This window comes from Phyllobates terribilis, unplaced genomic scaffold, assembly GCF_046119375.1.
Source record: "Phyllobates terribilis strain yellow unplaced genomic scaffold, ASM4611937v1 Scaffold_31__1_contigs__length_13893835, whole genome shotgun sequence".
Lineage (NCBI taxonomy): Eukaryota > Metazoa > Chordata > Amphibia > Anura > Dendrobatidae > Phyllobates > Phyllobates terribilis.
In genome coordinates this window covers 3236997-3245382 of record NW_027362791.1, presented here as the reverse complement: position 1 = coordinate 3245382, position 8386 = coordinate 3236997, and positions in this window count along the sequence as shown.

Genomic DNA, 8386 nt, shown 5'->3' with positions numbered 1-8386 from the left:
CACAAAAAAGTGAAATTTTCAAAAATCCAGAAAATTGGCTGAAAACGACTAAATATCAAGGACTCATTGGGCGAATCGCTCTGGAACTGAAATCGGAACGCTCACTGACATTTCCCTTATCTGAAAGTCTGATAAACGCCGGAAAAATGACTAAGTTCAAGAAAAAAATTTTTTAAACTTTTTTCAATTTTACCCCGTGGGATATATATTCTACCCACACACATTTGGAACTCTCCTGGGGTACCCTCACACATATTATTCCATCATTTAGTGGATATTTTAACAAAAAAGTGAAATTTTCAAAAATCCAGAAAATTGGCTGAAAACGAATAAATATCAAGGACTCATTGGGCGAATCGCTCTGGAAATGAAATCAGAATGCTTCACTGACATTTCCCCTATCTGAAAGTCTGATGAACGCCGGAAAAATTACTAAGTCCAAAAAAAATTTTTTTTCAACTTTTTTCAATTTTACCCCCGTGGGATATATATTCTACCCACACACATTTGGAACTCTTCTGGTGTACCCTCACACATATTATTCCCTCATTTAGTGGATATTTTCACAAAAAAGTGAAATTTTCAAAAATCCAGAAAATTGGCAGAAAACGACTAAATATCAAGGACTCATTGGGCGAATCACTCTGGAACTGAAATCGGAATGCTCACTGACATTTCCCCTATCTGAAAGTCTGATGAACGCCGGAAAAATTACTAAGTCCAAAAAAAATTTTTCTAAACTTCTTTCAATTTTATCCCCTTGGGATATATATTCTACCCACACACATTTGGAACTCTCCTGGGGAACCCTCACACATATTATTCCCTCATTTAGTGGATATTTTCACAAAAAAGTGAAATTTTCAAAAATCCAGAAAATTGGCTGAAAATGACTAAATATCAAGGACTCATTGGGCGAATCGCTCTGGAACTGAAATCGGAACACTCACTGACATTTCCCCTATCTGAAAGTCTGATAAACGTCGGAAAAATGACTAAGTGCAAGAAAAATTTTTTTTAAACTTTTTTCAATTTTACCCCGTGGGATAAATATTCTACCCACACACATTTGGAACTCTCCTGGGGTACCCTCACACATATTATGCCCTCATTTAGTGGATATTTTCAGAAAAAAGTGAAATTTTCAAAAATCCAGAACATTGGCTGAAAACGACTAAATATCAAGGACTCATTGGGCGAATTGCTCTGGAACTGAAATCGGAATGCTCACTGACATTTCCCCTATCTGAAAGTCTGATGAATGCCGGAAAAATTACTAAGTCCAAAAAAAATTTTTTTTAAACTTTTTTCAATTTTACCCTAGTGGGATATATATTCTACCCACACACATTTGGAACTCTTCTGGTGTACCCTCACACATATTATTCCCTCATTTAGTGGATATTTTCACAAAAAAGTGAAATTTTCAAAAATCCAGAAAATTGGCTGAAAACGACTAAATATCAAGGACTCATTGGGCGAATCGCTCTGGAACTGAAATCGGAACGCTCACTGACATTTCCCTTATCTGAAAGTCTGATAAACGCCGGAAAAATGACTAAGTTCAAGAAAAAAAATTTTTAAACTTTTTTCAATTTTACCCCGTGGGATATATATTCTACCCACACACATTTGGAACTCTCCTGGGGTACCCTCACACATATTATTCCCTCATTTAGGGGATATTTTCACAAAAAAGTGAAATTTTCAAAATCCAGAAAATTGGCTGAAAACGACTAAATATCAAGGACTCATTGGGCGAATCGCTCTGGAACTGAAATCGGAATGCTCACTGACATTTCCCCTATCTGAAAGTCTGATAAACGCCGGAAAAATTACTAAGTCCAAAAAAAATTTTTTTTCAACTTTTTTCAATTTTATCCCCGTTGGATATATATTCTACCCACACACATTTGGAACTCTCCTGGGGTACCCTCACACATATTATTCCATCATTTAGTGGATATTTTAACAAAAAAGTGAAATTTTCAAAAATCCAGAAAATTGGCTGAAAACGAATAAATATCAAGGACTCATTGGGCGAATCGCTCTGGAAATGAAATCAGAATGCTTCACTGACATTTCCCCTATCTGAAAGTCTGATGAACGCCGGAAAAATTACTAAGTCCAAAAAAAATTTTTTTTCAACTTTTTTCAATTTTACCCCCGTGGGATATATATTCTACCCACACACATTTGGAACTCTTCTGGTGTACCCTCACACATATTATTCCCTCATTTAGTGGATATTTTCACAAAAAAGTGAAATTTTCAAAAATCCAGAAAATTGGCAGAAAACGACTAAATATCAAGGACTCATTGGGCGAATCACTCTGGAACTGAAATCGGAATGCTCACTGACATTTCCCCTATCTGAAAGTCTGATGAACGCCGGAAAAATTACTAAGTCCAAAAAAATTTTTTCTAAACTTCTTTCAATTTTATCCCCTTGGGATATATATTCTACCCACACACATTTGGAACTCTCCTGGGGAACCCTCACACATATTATTCCCTCATTTAGTGGATATTTTCACAAAAAAGTGAAATTTTCAAAAATCCAGAAAATTGGCTGAAAATGACTAAATATCAAGGACTCATTGGGCGAATCGCTCTGGAACTGAAATCGGAACACTCACTGACATTTCCCCTATCTGAAAGTCTGATAAACGTCGGAAAAATGACTAAGTGCAAGAAAAATTTTTTTTAAACTTTTTTCAATTTTACCCCGTGGGATAAATATTCTACCCACACACATTTGGAACTCTCCTGGGGTACCCTCACACATATTATTCCCTCATTTAGGGGATATTTTCACAAAAAAGTGAAATTTTCAAAATCCAGAAAATTGGCTGAAAACGACTAAATATCAAGGACTCATTGGGAGAATCGCTCTGGAACTGAAATCGGAATGCTCACTGACATTTCCTCTATCTGAAAGTCTGATGAACGCCGGAAAAATTACTAAGTCCAAAAAAAAATTTTTTTAAACTTTGTTCAATTTTATCCCCGTGGGATTTATATTCTACCCACACACATTTGGAACTCTCTTGGGGTACCCTCACACATATTATTCCCTCATTTAGTGGATATTTTCACAAAAAAGTGAAATTTTCAAAAATCCAGAAAATTGGCTGAAAATGACTAAATATCAAGGACTCATTGGGCGAATCGCTCTGGAACTGAAATCGGAACACTCACTGACATTTCCCCTATCTGAAAGTCTGATAAACGCCGGAAAAATGACTAAGTGCAAGAAAAATTTTTTTTAAACTTTTTTCAATTTTACCCCGTGGGATAAATATTCTACCCACACACATTTGGAACTCTCCTGGGGTACCCTCACACATATTATTCCCTCATTTAGGGGATATTTTCACAAAAAAGTGAAATTTTCAAAATCCAGAAAATTGGCTGAAAACGACTAAATATCAAGGACTCATTGGGAGAATCGCTCTGGAACTGAAATCGGAATGCTCACTGACATTTCCCCTATCTGAAAGTCTGATAAACGCCGGAAAAATTACTAAGTCCAAAAAAATTTTTTTTTCAACTTTTTTCAATTTTATCCCCGTTGGATATATATTCTACCCACACACATTTGGAACTCTCCTGGGTTACCCTCACACATATTATTTCATCATTTAGTGGATATTTTAACAAAAAAGTGAAATTTTCAAAAATCCAGAAAATTGGCTGAAAACGAATAAATATCAAGGACTCATTGGGCGAATCGCTCTGGAACTGAAATCGGAATGCTTCACTGACATTTCCCCTATCTGAAAGTCTGATGAACGCCGGAAAAATTACTAAGTCCAAAAAAAAATTTTCTAAACTTCTTTCAATTTTATCCCCTTGGGATATATATTCTACCCACACACATTTGGAACTCTCCTGGGGAACCCTCACACATATTATTCCCTCATTTAGTGGATATTTTCACAAAAAAGTGAAATTTTCAAAAATCCAGAAAATTGGCTGAAAATGACTAAATATCAAGGACTCATTGGGCGAATCGCTCTGGAACTGAAATCGGAACACTCACTGACATTTCCCCTATCTGAAAGTCTGATAAACGTCGGAAAAATGACTAAGTGCAAGAAAAATTTTTTTTAAACTTTTTTCAATTTTACCCCGTGGGATAAATATTCTACCCACACACATTTGGAACTCTCCTGGGGTACCCTCACACATATTATGCCCTCATTTAGTGGATATTTTCAGAAAAAAGTGAAATTTTCAAAAATCCAGAACATTGGCTGAAAACGACTAAATATCAAGGACTCATTGGGCGAATTGCTCTGGAACTGAAATCGGAATGCTCACTGACATTTCCCCTATCTGAAAGTCTGATGAATGCCGGAAAAATTACTAAGTCCAAAAAAAATTTTTTTTAAACTTTTTTCAATTTTACCCTAGTGGGATATATATTCTACCCACACACATTTGGAACTCTTCTGGTGTACCCTCACACATATTATTCCCTCATTTAGTGGATATTTTCACAAAAAAGTGAAATTTTCAAAAATCCAGAAAATTGGCTGAAAATGACTAAATATCAAGGACTCATTGGGCGAATCGCTCTGGAACTGAAATCGGAACGCTCACTGACATTTCCCTTATCTGAAAGTCTGATAAACGCCGGAAAAATGACTAAGTTCAAGAAAAAAAATTTTTAAACTTTTTTCAATTTTACCCCGTGGGATATATATTCTACCCACACACATTTGGAACTCTCCTGGGGTACCCTCACACATATTATTCCCTCATTTAGGGGATATTTTCACAAAAAAGTGAAATTTTCAAAATCCAGAAAATTGGCTGAAAACGACTAAATATCAAGGACTCATTGGGCGAATCGCTCTGGAACTGAAATCGGAATGCTCACTGACATTTCCCCTATCTGAAAGTCTGATAAACGCCGGAAAAATTACTAAGTCCAAAAAAAATTTTTTTTCAACTTTTTTCAATTTTATCCCCGTTGGATATATATTCTACCCACACACATTTGGAACTCTCCTGGGGTACCCTCACACATATTATTCCATCATTTAGTGGATATTTTAACAAAAAAGTGAAATTTTCAAAAATCCAGAAAATTGGCTGAAAACGAATAAATATCAAGGACTCATTGGGCGAATCGCTCTGGAAATGAAATCAGAATGCTTCACTGACATTTCCCCTATCTGAAAGTCTGATGAACGCCGGAAAAATTACTAAGTCCAAAAAAAATTTTTTTTCAACTTTTTTCAATTTTACCCCCGTGGGATATATATTCTACCCACACACATTTGGAACTCTTCTGGTGTACCCTCACACATATTATTCCCTCATTTAGTGGATATTTTCACAAAAAAGTGAAATTTTCAAAAATCCAGAAAATTGGCAGAAAACGACTAAATATCAAGGACTCATTGGGCGAATCGCTCTGGAACTGAAATCGGAATGCTCACTGACATTTCCCTTATCTGAAAGTCTGATGAACGCCGGAAAAATTACTAAGTCCAAAAAAAAATTTTTTTAAACTTTTTTCAATTTTACCCCCGTGGGATATATATTCTACCCACATACATTTGGAACTCTCCTGGGGTACCCTCACACATATTATTCCCTCATTTAGTGGATATTTTCACAAAAAAGTGAAATTTTCAAAAATCCAGAAAATTGGCTGAAAACGACTAAATATCAAGGAGTCATTGGGCGAATCGCTCTGGAACTGAAATCGGAATGCTCACTGACATTTCCCTTATCTGAAAGTCTGATGAACGCCGGAAAAATTACTAAGTCCAAAAAAAAAATTTTTTAAACTTTGTTCAATTTTACCCCCGTGGGATATATATTCTACCCACACACATTTGGAACTCTCCTGGGGTACCCTCACACATATTATGCCCTCATTTAGTGGATATTTTCAGAAAAAAGTGAAATTTTCAAAAATCCAGAACATTGGCTGAAAACGACTAAATATCAAGGACTCATTGGGCGAATTGCTCTGGAACTGAAATCGGAATGCTCACTGACATTTCCCCTATCTGAAAGTCTGATGAATGCCGGAAAAATGACTAAGTCCAAAAAAAATTTTTTTTAAACTTTTTTCAATTTTACCCTAGTGGGATATATATTCTACCCACACACATTTGGAACTCTTCTGGTGTACCCTCACACATATTATTCCCTCATTTAGTGGATATTTTCACAAAAAAGTGAAATTTTCAAAAATCCAGAAAATTGGCTGAAAACGACTAAATATCAAGGACTCATTGGGCGAATCGCTCTGGAACTGAAATCGGAACGCTCACTGACATTTCCCTTATCTGAAAGTCTGATAAACGCCGGAAAAATGACTAAGTCTAAGAAAAAATTTTTTTAAACTTTTTTCAATTTTACCCCGTGGGATATATATTCTACCCACACACATTTGGAACTCTCCTGGGGTACCCTCACACATATTATTCCCTCATTTAGGGGATATTTTCACAAAAAAGTGAAATTTTCAAAATCCAGAAAATTGGCTGAAAACGACTAAATATCAAGGACTCATTGGGCGAATCGCTCTGGAACTGAAATCGGAATGCTCACTGACATTTCCCCTATCTGAAAGTCTGATGAACGCCGGAAAAATTACTAAGTCCAAAAAAAATTTTTTTTCAAATTTTTTCAATTTTACCCCCGTGGGATATATATTCTACCCACACACATTTGGAACTCTCCTGGGGTACCCTCACACATATTATGCCCTCATTTAGTGGATATTTTCAGAAAAAAGTGAAATTTTCAAAAATCCAGAACATTGGCTGAAAACGACTAAATATCAAGGACTCATTGGGCGAATTGCTCTGGAACTGAAATCGGAATGCTCACTGACATTTCCCCTATCTGAAAGTCTGATGAATGCCGGAAAAATTACTAAGTCCAAAAAAAATTTTTTTTAAACTTTTTTCAATTTTACCCTAGTGGGATATATATTCTACCCACACACATTTGGAACTCTTCTGGTGTACCCTCACACATATTATTCCCTCATTTAGTGGATATTTTCACAAAAAAGTGAAATTTTCAAAAATCCAGAAAATTGGCTGAAAATGACTAAATATCAAGGACTCATTGGGCGAATCGCTCTGGAACTGAAATCGGAACGCTCACTGACATTTCCCTTATCTGAAAGTCTGATAAACGCCGGAAAAATGACTAAGTTCAAGAAAAAAATTTTTTAAACTTTTTTCAATTTTACCCCGTGGGATATATATTCTACCCACACACATTTGGAACTCTCCTGGGGTACCCTCACACATATTATTCCCTCATTTAGGGGATATTTTCACAAAAAAGTGAAATTTTCAAAATCCAGAAAATTGGCTGAAAACGACTAAATATCAAGGACTCATTGGGAGAATCGCTCTGGAACTGAAATCGGAATGCTCACTGACATTTCCCCTATCTGAAAGTCTGATGAACGCCGGAAAAATTACTAAGTCCAAAAAAAAATTTTTTTAAACTTTGTTCATTTTTATCCCCGTGGGATTTATATTCTACCCACACACATTTGGAACTCTCTTGGGGTACCCTCACACATATTATTCCCTCATTTAGTGGATATTTTCACAAAAAAGTGAAATTTTCAAAAATCCAGAAAATTGGCTGAAAATGACTAAATATCAAGGACTCATTGGGCGAATCGCTCTGGAACTGAAATCGGAACACACACTGACATTTCCCCTATCTGAAAGTCTGATAAACGCCGGAAAAATGACTAAGTGCAAGAAAAATTTTTTTTAAACTTTTTTCAATTTTACCCCGTGGGATAAATATTCTACCCACACACATTTGGAACTCTCCTGGGGTACCCTCACACATATTATTCCCTCATTTAGGGGATATTTTCACAAAAAAGTGAAATTTTCAAAATCCAGAAAATTGGCTGAAAACGACTAAATATCAAGGACTCATTGGGAGAATCGCTCTGGAACTGAAATCGGAATGCTCACTGACATTTCCCCTATCTGAAAGTCTGATAAACGCCGGAAAAATTACTAAGTCCAAAAAAATTTTTTTTTCAACTTTTTTCAATTTTATCCCCGTTGGATATATATTCTACCCACACACATTTGGAACTCTCCTGGGTTACCCTCACACATATTATTTCATCATTTAGTGGATATTTTAACAAAAAAGTGAAATTTTCAAAAATCCAGAAAATTGGCTGAAAACGAATAAATATCAAGGACTCATTGGGCGAATCGCTCTGGAACTGAAATCGGAATGCTTCACTGACATTTCCCCTATCTGAAAGTCTGATGAACGCCGGAAAAATTACTAAGTCCAAAAAAAATTTTTTTTCAACTTTTTTCAATTTTACCCCCGTGGGATATATATTCTACCCACACCC